This window comes from Carassius carassius, chromosome 13 (genome assembly GCF_963082965.1).
Source record: "Carassius carassius chromosome 13, fCarCar2.1, whole genome shotgun sequence".
Classification (NCBI taxonomy): domain Eukaryota; kingdom Metazoa; phylum Chordata; class Actinopteri; order Cypriniformes; family Cyprinidae; genus Carassius; species Carassius carassius.
The window spans coordinates 31818926-31832904 of NC_081767.1; positions in this window are offsets into that span (position 1 = coordinate 31818926).

Genomic DNA, 13979 nt, shown 5'->3' on the forward strand with positions numbered 1-13979 from the left:
GTAATTTAACACCAAGTGGTCTTGCAACAATCTCTGTTCAAACACACTCAAGTTAGTAGCTTTTCTTTTCTTCTTTTTTTTGTTCAAGGTGCATTGTCTTAGATTGTGTGGTAAGGTTTAGGACTTACATTTACATTTATTCATTTAGCAGACGCTTTTATCCAAAGCGACTTACAGATGAGGACAGTGGAAGCAATCAAAAACAACAAAAAGAGCAATAATATATAAGTGCTATAACAAGTCTCAGTTAGGTTAACACAGTACACGTAGCATGGGATTTTAAATAATATAATAAATAAAAAGAAAACAGATAGAATAAAAAAAGAATAGAGCAAGCTAGTGTTCGAGATCTTTACACATACACACACACACACACACATACAATTGCATAATAAATTAAAAGAAAATAGAATACAAAAAGATAAGAAAGGTAGTTAATTTTTTTTTTTTTAAGAATAGAATTAGAATAGTGAGTGTTAAAGTTAGAGGGTCAAATAAAGATGGAAGAGATGTGTTTTAAGGACTCACCTGCCCGGATTGAGTTGGGGAGGTCATTCCACCAGGAGGGAACATTTAATTTAAAAGTCCGTAAAAGTGACTTTGTGCTTCTTTGGGATGGCACAATCAAGCGACATTCACTTGCAGATCGCAAGCTTCTAGAGGGCACAAAAGTCTGAAGTAACAAATTTAGGTAAGTGGGTGCAGAGCCAGTGGTAGTTTTGTAGGCAAACATCAATGCCTTGAATTTTATGCAAGCAGCTATTGGAAGCCAGTGCAAATTGATAAATAGAGGTGTGAAGTGTATTCTTTTTGGCTCATTAAAAATTAATCTTGCTGCTACATTCTGGATTAATTGTAACGGTTTGATAGAATTAGCTGGAAGACCTACCAAGAGGGCATTGCAATAGTTCAGCCTGGACAGAACAAGAGCTTGAACAAGGAGTTGTGCAGCATGTTCTGAAAGAAAGGGCTTGATCTTCTTGATGTTGAATGTTTTTGAAGGAGTTATGGTTGATGTGCCTAACTTGATCTTAACTTCTAACTTGATGTGCCTAGGTTGATGTGCCTAACTTGAGGTGATGGTCCATCATCCAGGAAAAAATGTCTGTTAGACAAGCTGAGATGCGAATAGCTACCGTCGGATCATCAGGATGGAATGAGAGGTAGAGTTGAGTGTCATCAGCATAGCAGTGGTATGAAAAGCCATGTTTCTGAATGACAGAACCTAATGATGCCATGTAGATAGAGAAGAGAAGTGGTCAAAGAACTGAGCCCTGAGGCACCCCGGTAGTTAGATGTTGTGACTTGGACACTTCACCGGAACCGGATATCATACACTGCATTGAACGCGCTCACAACAGACCCGGAAGAGAAGACAATGCCGAATAAAGTCGTAGTTTTTGCTATTTTTGGACCAAAATGTATTTTCAATGCTTCAAAAAATTCTAACTGACCCTCTGATTTCACATGGACTACTTTGATGATGTTTTTCTTACCTTTCTGGACATGGACAGTATACCATATACACAGTTTCAAAGGAGGGACTGAGAGCTCTCGGAGTAAATCTAAAATATCTTAAACTGTGTTCCGAAGATGAACGGGGGTCTCACTGGTTTGGAACGACATGAGGATGAGTTATTAATTACATAATTTTTTTTTTTTTGGGTGAACTAACCCTTTACGTTTAAAAAAGCTGTGTAACAAAACCTGGGTGGTTTTTTTTTTTTTTTTTTGCCTACTGCAAGTGAAATTAATGTCATTAAGTCAACAAGTTTCTATGCACTAATATTTTGCACTTCTAACTGATATATTTTCTTAGCTGACATAAATTCAAATAATAATAATATAACAACAATAATGCAATCTTCACATGCGTCCAATGTAGTATAAAGACAGTTAGCACAAACTTGAGTCATAATACATCATCCAAACTGGGTAGATTTAAAGGAATAGTTCACCTAAAACGAACATTTGCTGAAATTTTACTCACCTTCAGGTAATCCAAGATCTAGATGAGTATGTTTCTTCATCAGAACAGATTCGGATAAATGTAGCACTACATCACTTGCTCACAAATGAATCCTCTGCAGTGAATGGGTGCCGCCAGAATGAGAGTCCACACAGCTGATAAAAACATCACAGTAAACCAGAAGTAATCCACACCACTCCAATCCAGTCTAGTTATTAACATCTCGTGAAGCAAAAACATTCTTAACAAATATGTGGGTGGATTTTAATGTGAGAGACAACAGAAGAATTACTTTTTCACTCGTGGAAGTGTTATTATAGATTATGGACTCTAATTTATTCTAAAGTGAGAATCGAAAGTGTAAATACCTGTAAATGTTTCTTACAATCACTGATTTTTGTTCCAGATGATGATAACTGATTGATGAGTGGTGAGGATTACTGTGATGTTTTTATCAGCTGTTTGGACTCTGGGTGCAGTTGGTCGGCCATTATTAAAGCCCAGCAGAAATCAATGAAGTCTTGTCACATTAAGTGGATCTGTATTACCGGCACAAACCAGAATTTAAATACCTACCTGGACGCAGACTGGAGGATCAGTACCCAATTATTGTTTTTAAATAACCAGTGTGGAAAGGGATGGTAAACATTGGGAGTTTGAGTTATTATATTATTACATTATATATTTTTTTTCTTGTGGCTGGAAGTGCCTGAAGCGAAATTCCAATCACGCTTGCTGAAGTCACTGTGGTGCATGAAGATTCGTGCCATGGGGAACATATGTAATTATACAGAACTCTCTCTGTTATGCAGACACACATATTTCATATGCCAAATGAGATTAGTATACCAGCGGCGCATATCATGCATCATATGCATCACTATAAAAGATCCATTATCCCAATCCAGTGTGAAACACAGCAGCATAGATATCAGTATGTGATGGAGGTGAAGGTATTACAAACAATCAACACTTTAAATCAACCGCAGTACTGAGAAAAGACTGTAATTTACACAAGAAAAAGTGCTTATGCTGAAACTACCATTATATGTGGAAGTAGTACATACATGCAATGGGAGTAAGCAGTGATAATGGTGCTCTATTAAAGATTAAAGCTGCTGTGGGTTTAAACACGTCCAAGGCAGAGAAATGGTAAGAAATTAGGAAATTATAAATAGTTTGTGAGGCCCTTGCAAGTATTTATTTGTATTACACTTGTTTCTTCTGCTAAAAGTATGTAAGATTCAATCAGAATTCTGTGAATCATGTTACTGTATTTAATTTTAACTACATTACTAAAATTACAGTTTCTACAATATGTACTGTATATTTTTTTTTCAGTGAGGTTTACAACGCCTGTGCATAATGCATAAAGTTCTTATGAAGCCAGTCACTTTTTGTATTTTTTTACTTTTATACATTTTATAACTTTATAACTTGAGGAGAAAAACTGCTGTATTTTATTTAGCTGGCATCATTTAAATGATTTATTTACATTAATTAAATAAATAAATAAATAAATAAATAAATAAAGACAGAAAAAAAAACTTAAAAAAATGTTTATTATTAGTAGTATATTATTAGTATATCATGAGATTGATTTCTGAAGGATCACTGAAGTAATGATGCTGACAGTTAAGAATCACAGGAATAAATTACATTTGAAAATATGTTCAAATAGAAAACAGTTAAATTATATTAATTGTTCACAATAGTACTGCTTTTAATGCATTTTTCATCAAAAAATGGTATAAAACTTCTTTCAAAAATAAAAAACAAAAATCTTACCAAACCCAAACTTTTAAATGGTAGTGTACATATGTAACACCTTGCCTTACAAGAGCAGCAAAAAATTAACACGGTTTTCTGAAACTCCAAGCACTTGTGCAAGAACACAACAAACGTGCTCCATGGCAATTAGCATGTACACCATTTATATTTGTTGTTTTGTCATTAATTTCATACATGGAGCCGTCTCTGTGGAGTTTGACCTCAACTTATATCTTTGCACACACAAAGGTCCTGGACTAGCCTTCCCGAGTCTTCAGATCCCCTATTAGCGATTCCCTTGTGTGGTGAAGAGCGGCCGACAGCATTCATATTTAATCACTACACATCAATTATTAAACTCTGGGATCTTATCCCCCTTCCCTGGTGTGAAACATCTAATAGGAATGGACATGTCCCCTGAGTCCTTCTCTTTCCTCCTCCTCTCTTTATCCTCCCCCGCCCAAACGCTCCCCTGTTGAGGAAGTTGGATGTGGAGCAGTGGCACTCTGTTGGATCACTACCGCAGGGCTTCCTTTGCATTTCAGGCCTGGAGCGAGAAAACCTGACCTGAGAGTCTAAAAGTCCATTTGCTCTGGATAAAAGTGTGGTTAGCGTGAATCAAAATCTCTTCATGTACTCGTAGTGTTGGAGGATAACAGCGAATAAGGAGGGATATATGGAGGGATTACAAGCGTTATTATAGTTGACTAGAACTAACATCATAAACACTGGTGGAAAAAAAATCTAAGTAAGTTTACTTCGAAAAATATGTCAGAAATTACTATTAAATTTCACAAATATTTAGAAAGAAATGGCAAAAAGCTGTTTAATTAAAAATGGAATTTTGAAGTAGAAAGATGGAAATTGTATCTTCTTGTAAAGCACACTAATCTTTTTTAATAATGTTTAAAAATATATATTTTTACAATTAACAAATATGTAAAATATTTAATTTGCTGTTTATTTCATCAAATAAATTTGCTTTATTTAATTGTTTCATGGAATAAATATTAACTGGAATATTTTTTGTTATATTATATATAAAACAAACATTTTTTTCTTTTTCAGATAGTTGCCAAGGCAACATTTCTTTTTGTTGTTGTTGTTTTTTCAGTTTAGCTTGATATACTAAAATAAATACAATAATAAAAACTACACAGACATATAATTATTAAATTAAAATGACTAAATCTTAAAATAACAGAAAAATTTAAATGAAAACAGAAAATATAAAAATAAAGATTAATTCAAAATATTAAAAAGATAGATAGATAGATAGATAGATAGATAGATAGATAGATAGATAGATAGATAGATAGATAGATAGATAGATAGATAGATAGATAGATCGATCAAGCGGATGCTAAATGTCTGTTGCATGCAACTTATGTGTCACTTTTCCAACAACATGTAAAATAACTTGAGAGTGACGGACGTACTTCCACATCTCAATGCCTGTTTCCTTTCAGCCTTGTCTGTGGCGCTCTCTTTTCCCCCCGAAGTAATCCCTGAAGGTGCTGATATTTTATGAGGCATGAGGGCTGATTGAAAAAGACATTCAGACCCATGGACTTTAGAGACTGGAATAGCTCCTCATCCTCTATCCCTTCCTGTCTGCTACTCTCTGCTGCTTATTTAAGTCATTGTTGTTGAACTGGACACCTGTTGTTAGTAGTCGCCTCTGTATGTGCATTTGCGAGCGAAAGATGCTAAAATATGTCTATACATCACTTGAGTGGAGTGAAATAGGCTATACAGTCAGGGAGGGACTTAATTAGTGACCATTCTTTTATGTACACTAATAAAAGAAATGAGAATTTTGGTTTCATGTTGATTTTAAATTCCAATTCAGCTGCAAACAGGAATTGTGTGTATATATAACAAATATACATATATATATATCTATATAGAAGAATCAGGCTTCCATAAACTGCTGTAATTGTAATGTTGTAAATGTACAGTAGATGTAATGAATGTATTTTTTGTTTTTCCATTTATCATACCATTATGAATTACCCCTAAATACCGTCATGTTCAACACTCAACATACAACATATTCGAAATTTACAGAAATATACAGATAGCAGACTCAATACAATAAATGTAATTAATTCTTTAATAAATATTTATTTTTGCACCATTGAATCATTCATTTCCCAGAATTCTCTTTTATATATTTAATACTTGTTGGTGCCTATATTTTTTATAAGTGTATAAATATCTTAAAACATTAGTACAAAAAATAGTATTTTGTTTGTCAATATTAAGCTTAGTGAAATATGTCCAATTAGTTGAGGATAAAATACGTCTCTAACATCAGGGGATACAGAGGCATAATCATTCCAAATTAATGATATTATTATATTAATGCTAATTTACGTATTGTGTCAGACTAATGAATTCTTCTGTATTTCCAATTCAAAATCCAACTCTACAGCTCTACTCTAAATTTTGTCCCTCAGTGAAGGTCTGATGACTTCCACCCGTCTTCACTTCACTTCCAGCTGCAAACCGCTTAGCTGTACATCAGAACGCTTTTGGTTGCCAGGAAACAGTGAAAAGTTTTAATGTGATAAAAATGACTCTGTAGCACAATAAGGGGAGAAAGATATGACTGGGATGAGAACAATAAGAAGTTAAGTTTAAATCAAATTAAGGTTACATTTCAGTCCGCCATAAGTCATGGAATCCATTAACAAGGTTTAAATGTGCAAATATGAAATAAATAAATTAATACATAAATAGCAATCCAAAACTGTCATTATGCAAAAGCTCTTTAAAGGTGTTCACCATTAGAGACAGGCTTTGAGGCTTTGCTTGTTTAATTCATTAGTAGATTTTCACACATCTAGAAATGGATCCAATTTTTGTTTTTGTTTTGAAGGTTTAATAAAGGAACTAATCTAAAACTAAAATAAAAACTACCGTAAACATCCTTAAATTTACTGTTACTCACAGCCTGAAGTGTTTTTTTTTTAAACAGCAGCAACAGTGATGTCATTTATGTTCAATAAATTGTTATATTTGTTATGAAAAGAAATGGAAATAATAATAAAGTGAATTAATGGCCACCCACATTTTCAATGGCATTGGTTTTAAGTGTTTTAAAAGCATAGAGAGATGGACTTGACTACATCATTTGCTGTGCTTCATGGGAGTGGGCGGAGCTCTGCCCGCAGCAACTCTCTGATTGGTGGAATTTTCTTTATAACATCATGGGTTTACATCATTGGATTACGCTCATAAACACGGTTATTTAAAATATAAGTTTAAATAATGTGAACTGATGGCTTCAACAAAGGCATACTGTATACCATAAGTTGACAATCTCAGAGCTTACTGTATGTCTGTCTTTAAAGTTATCATTAAAAATTATTTGGAGAGATATGGAGAAAATGAATGCCATTTTTACTTCCGTGCCTGTTGCCCTCTATTCTTACACCAAGTAATATAAATAAAAAGTAAATGTATGATGCGTTTCTTTTAAAACCCCATATCATAAAAGCACAGTCTATGTGATACAAAGCACTGTACACAAACTTTACATAAAGTAAAAAAGTTGACATTAACAAGACGGTGAAGATGAAAATGTTCAGCGAGCCTGAACAAAAAAGTACATTTTGTCCAAATCAGAAAGATTTCTAAAGTCAGGAGGTGGAGAAGGCATTCTCAAAACTAGAGACAATTGAGCGCTGTGCTCTTTGACATACAAATGAGAGACTTCAAAGGCTTCCTTCGAGAAACTGTCAGCAACACACGACAACTACTATTCCCTGATGTGTGCGCATCTCTCCCGGAGAACTGCGCTCTGAGCTCAGCAGAAACGCATGCTTGCTTCTGGCTGCACAGAAAAACAGGGTTGCGGTTCTCTGAGGCTTTTAACCTAATTTCTGAGGATCCAGTAAAGCCTCAGTTCTCCTAAGATGACATCAAGTGCCTGAAGGGCAGAGAAATACAGTAAGTATCTACAACAGCAATGTAGTATGATAATTTTAACCATATTTTGAATGCCATTTCCTTAATGTTATCTGCTCATTAGCAGAAAGCATGATACAGTGTGACAAAAAGCCAAAAAAAGGGCAGAAATATTGACAGCAACATTATCTCTAACACGTACAAAAATATTTTTCTAAATTGCAAATAATTTTTGGAGTAATAAAAAACTATTGGAGCACATTTTACAAAATGCTATTTCACAATTGTTTGTAATTATTTGTGATGTTTACTAGCAATTGCTCAGTGAAGCTTTTTCAAAGCCAGTTTTTTCAAGTAAAAAAACTGAAGATTTTTGCATTTAGATCTTATTTTTGTGATTTTCATTACTTTAAAGCACATTTCACTTCAAAATTTTTAATACTTTAATGCATTGGTTGTAATCATTACTCTCAGTGGTGTTTTTCATACTTTAATATGATACAATTTGTAATCTTTTAAAATAATAATTTAAATTATGAAAATGAAATATGTTTTTATTGCAAAAAAAAACATTAGCATGGTGTAAAAATTATTATTTTTTAATTACAGTTAACAGATTTACCTATTTTAATGGAGAAAATTATATATATATATATATATATATATATATATATATATATATATATATATATATATATATACACAATACATTATATATATATATATATATATATACACACAATACATTATATATATATATATATATATATATATATATATATTATTATTATTATTATTATTATTATTATTATTATTATTTTAATTAATTCCAAGCACATTTCATTTAAAATTTCTATTACTGTTATGTATTTGATGTTTTACTTATTCTCAGTTGTGACGATTTGTATGCTTTTATATAATAAAGACTACTAAAATATATATTAGTTCTTACTTAAATGCCCTAAATTAAAGATAACAAACACAACAAATGTATGCAACATATGAACAACAAATGCTAGCATGATGTGTCACTTTTTTATAATATTTTCTTTTCCACACAGATTTCACATTTATTTATGTATTTATTTATTAACTTATCAATCAATCATTATGGATATTGTGTTGAAATAAGAATCTGTGGGTGCAATTTAATTCATATTCTAATTGAATTGTCATGAAAATCATTTCCATAATAGCATAATTTCCTATTTTTTCTTCTGATTTCATAGAGAAATATACTGGGAAAATATAACCAGGACCGGACATGTTCTTAACAGGTTACGTGAGATTCACCTAAACGTTTTCAGATGCGACAGCAAGCTGCTTTGTGAACAGACTCACAGTTCTCTACGATCATACAAACAAGGAGCATTTTTCACTCTGGTCTGAACTGAGACAAACCCCCTTCACAAACCACCTTCATTAGAGCTCCACTTCACACGGCTCCAAGCCACGGCTTTAAATAGAGAATTAGCCGCTGGATCACTCTCTCTTTCTCACTCTCGGCTCAGGTCTCATTACCCACAGTCTCAGGCAGTGGGTGGCCTAAGTGTTAAAATGATTTATTTTCGTAATAAATACTCTCCGACTCTCTCCATCCTCCTGCATGTTTATGCATTCCCCTGATGTAGCCGAGCCAGGCTAGAACACTTTTACTAAGGTGACTTTGATTCCAGGGGGTTGTTAATGTTTTAACAGTCTTATGTGGCTCTGCTCACTTTCTTTTCCTATTCAAGGCCTTTATATCGGTCTTAATGTGCTTTTTCTGTGCGTCTGTTTTCATGCAAAGCAGATGAGATGTGCTGTCCGGGTCATGGCACCATTTTTATGGGCAATGGTTAATTCTCTCTCTTAAAGTGTTATGAAACCACTCATTTCAACAAAGGTCAGTTCTTAACACTATTTTAGAAAATGCACAAAAAAGTAGTTGAATCACACTGCGGCGAGGGGAGATAATAAAACGACTGTCATTAAAGGACTGAACAGTTTCTCTCACAAATGCTCGTTGCAATTCACAAATGCATGCAAAAAAATACTGAAATTTATTATACACCATTTTGTATGCTCACAAAGCAAATAAACACAGTTAATTTAATTTCTGTAATTTAATGCACAAATAAACATAATTATTTGCATTTGTTTTCTGCATTAAAAATGTATGTGTAAAAAGAGGAAATTATATGTGCGAATGCACGTTTGTATTTTTCATGTCTTTTTAGGCTGTTTTTCCACAACAACGTTCTCACTGGGGATTTCAAACTGAAAAATTAATTTCTGAAATGTATACATTTGATTTCTTTAGCTTAATGCACAAATAAACACTGAGCTGTTTGCATTCATACTTTGCTTCGATACAATATATATGGAATAAAATATGAGGAAAACATTTGTGTGAATGCATGTTTGAATTTTAATGACTTTTAAGGCTGTTATCACTGGTTCAATCTGAAATCTGTAAATTAAAAGCTTTCAGATAAAGAGATTTCACAGTTTCTGTCATAAATGCTCACCGCAATTCAGAAATGCATACAACAAAATGCTTTTGTATACTTACAAAAATATATAGTCAAATTTATTGGTGATTTCTAAATCAATGGTGATTTCAACCAGGAAAAATCTCTAAAATCTATTAAAAAGTCTAAGTGCCACATACACATTCATATATATATATATATATATATATATATATATATATATATATAATATATATACATACACAGTACAGACCAAAAGTTTGGACACACCTTCTCATTCAAAGAGTTTTCTTTTATTTTCATGACTATGAAAATTGTAGAGTCACACTGAAGGCATCAAGGGCTATTTGAGCAAGAAGGAGAGTGATGGGGTGCTGCGCCAGATGACCTGGCCTCCACAGTCACCGGACCTGAACCCAATCCAGATGGTTTAGGGGTGAGCTGGACCGCAGACAGAAGGCAAAAGGGAGACCATGGAAGACCATTTCAGGTGACTACCTCTTGAAGCTCATCAAGAGAATGCCAAGAGTGTGCAAAGCAGTAATCACAGCAAAAGGTGGCTTTTTTGAAGAACCTAGAATATGACATATTTTCAGTTGTTTCACACTTTTTTGTTATGTATATAATTCCATATATAATTCCACATGTGTTAATTCAGTTTTGATGCCTTCAGTGTGAATCTACAATTTTCATAGTCATGAAAATAAAGAAAACTCTTTGAATGAGAAGCTGTGTCCAAACTTTTGGTCTGTACTGTATATATATATATATATATATATATATATATATATATATATATATATAAACTAATAGATCATCTCACATGAACAGATCAACTGTACAAGGAATTGTTCAAAAGCAGAGCCCTAGGTCTTTTCCGAAGTGTTTGTTCCCTCCTCTAGCTGTTTGTTTCACAGGGTTACTGCTTTGCAGTGAGCGTTAAATAGCTTTTGGTGAGAGCCATCATTTGTAACATCAAAGCTATGGATGTGATATTTTGCAAGCACTTTGAAAATTACACAGCATTCATAGTGTATTAATTAAATGTACTTTACACCATCTAATTAATCCTGATGGCTAAAATCATGTTATAAAGAAACAACTGCATTTATTCAAGCACAACCTGACGTCAGCTCAGCGGCACCAACCCATCCTAACTGTTTACGTCTTTCTTTGCACCTTCACATCAATTTCCCTGTCTTACTGTATGTTGGAGCACGCACTGCAAGCACTTGCAGGGAAAACACTGGATGTGCTGACCTCTCTACCTTTGGCCAAGGAGCCGTGAGATTAAAACAGCTCTGCGCAGAGGTCCTTATTTTCTCGCTGGCTCATTCACTCAACTTACTGGCCCCTGAGTCGGAAGAATTATAAATTCAGGTTATTCCTCCGAATTAAGTAGATAAGGGTCTGTGTCCAGAGCTTATCCTTAATTTATGCAGATACTCTTGGAATCCCACGTTAAGAGTTGGATTTGGCTCCAATTAGATGGTCTATTCGGCCTCATCATACTTATAATTCAAATTGTTTGGCTGAGTGAGGTTTATGCAATACAGGTAATGATGAGCGGGAGAATCTATCAGCATTTGCCAACTGAGAGTGTTTAATATTTATGACGAGTCAAGATGTCTTTTCCCGCTGAATACAAATGTTTTTCTGAGTGTGCAAATCAGCTGAAAATTCTCAATTTCTGCCCCAAAGTGTTTTTGTCATTCGAGTCTTCTGATTTTTTCTCTCTCCTCTAGCAAGACCATTATGTAAACTAGACTGAAAAACAACATCAACACCACCATAAAAAATAAGATATGAATCCACACTTCACCTGGCTACATCTTGTATTTTTAGATAAATGTGGCACGAGTTGGGTAAGAAATACTTGACTGGCATGACTGGCCTTTGCTGTCAGGAAGGAAACATTGAGTGCTTTGCGTTATTTAAAAAAATAAATAAATTTGTGCATGTTTGCTCTTTTTCTAAAACTTGTGCACCTTGTCATGCAAAAATCAGAGCGTGTTTATGTGCCCGTCCATCCATCTGTCTTTCTGTGGGCTCCGTTTAGACTTGTAAAGGAAGGACAACCCGACGGGGAGAGTGATTTGATTGCCTGTCGGTTTGAAATAAAAAAATATACATTGAGAAACATAGAAGTGACATTCAATCAGATATCTGTAAATTGTCCCTCATATCAAAGTGTGAAAGGCACGCACAATTCATCTACAATTCCCCAAGACAGCTTTAACATAAATAGACAAAAGTGATAAATAATAAATCTAGTTTAAATCTAGAAGTTGTGACCGACTTTACTCCCCTTTTGTGACATATTTCTTAGAGAAATGGAAAATTGAATGAGAAAAACAGAGGGCGTGGCTAGCTTTTTTAGACTGTGAACTGATTGGATGTAGTAAAGTAGGCGTTTCATTGAGAACTACACTCAATGAAACACTCAATGGAGGGGCGTGTTTAAGGATGTTATGCTCAAGCCCAATCTGTCAAACTGATGTCATCAGAGAAGGTCTGTCATTTCAGAGGGGAGGTGCATTTTCAGATTTGGATTAAAGATTACAAAGGCAAACTATTTATTTATTTATTTATTTTGTGTGTGGATGAATTGTTTACCACAAAAAACAAGCTAAATAAATAGAGTGAATTTTGATTTCATGTGCTTTAAACATGGCGTTGTCTCAGGAAATATCTGCTTACACATGAAACCAACTCAAAACGATGTAGTAAACATACCAGAACTGTATGTGGCACTGTATTTCTGCCATAGAGATGGAGAAGAAGACTTGGAGCATACACATAAACCTTGCGCGCTGCACACAAACATTTTTGCTTTAGTCATTTTTTTTTTTCGTTAGTAAAGCTAATAAGGCTCAGTAACTTCTGCAGCACAGACACAAGCATGTAGTCTGCCATTGTTGTTGTTATTAAGTGACATAGTGGTGGTTTGAATAGGGTCGAGACGTGGGGTGATGATATCATCATTTCACAAAACACAAAACATACAGATTTGCTCTACACATGAAAACGCGAGGGTGTCATTTTCAGATTTATCCAGTCTGGGACCCGGTTTCGAAAAATAGTGGTTTCAGGCTCCCAAAACGCCAGATCTCTCTGAATAAAATGCCAATGTGCTACAAAACTTTTACGTATACAGCTAAACGCATTTCTGTGTAAACGATTGGACATAGAGTTCAGAAGATACGGGCCAATTACTCATTACAGGACACAGCCAAAAATACACTGGTTTACAAACTGATATAAGGCAAAGTGTGGCCTTTATCTACTAGGACTGTGAAATGTTTTAATTTGTTTTCTGAAAATGAAAATGAATCAGAGTCTTGTTGTTGTTAAATTTCCAAACTAAAGCACAGAGTGAAAGAGAGTCATGCTTCACATTTTGTATCAAACTAATGACAGGAGCTTATGTAACCTCGTTCTCTCAGCTGTGAAATTACAGACCCATATAATGAACAATAACAGTGAGGGAGGGACAAGATGAGTTATTAAAGAAATCTAGAGAGGAAAACAGATGGACATTTGTTTAGAGACAGACCCAGCCTTCTAGCCCTGTTTAGTTCAATAAATTCAATAGGTTTGCTCCTTAATTCAAAAAGTGCACATATGTCATGCTACACGGGAACAAGGAGAATGGAGACGCTGGAGATTTCTTCAACATGGAATTCTAATTCCAATATGAGGCACTCTCAGTAACTCAAAAGACATTTAGAAGACGTTTAACAGCAGACAGAGAACTGGGAGCTGAGAACACTTTAAATACACTGATGGGACACACCTGGAACCAAATTAACTAAACGGCGAACACCTAGAAAGAAATCAGTAAAAGCACA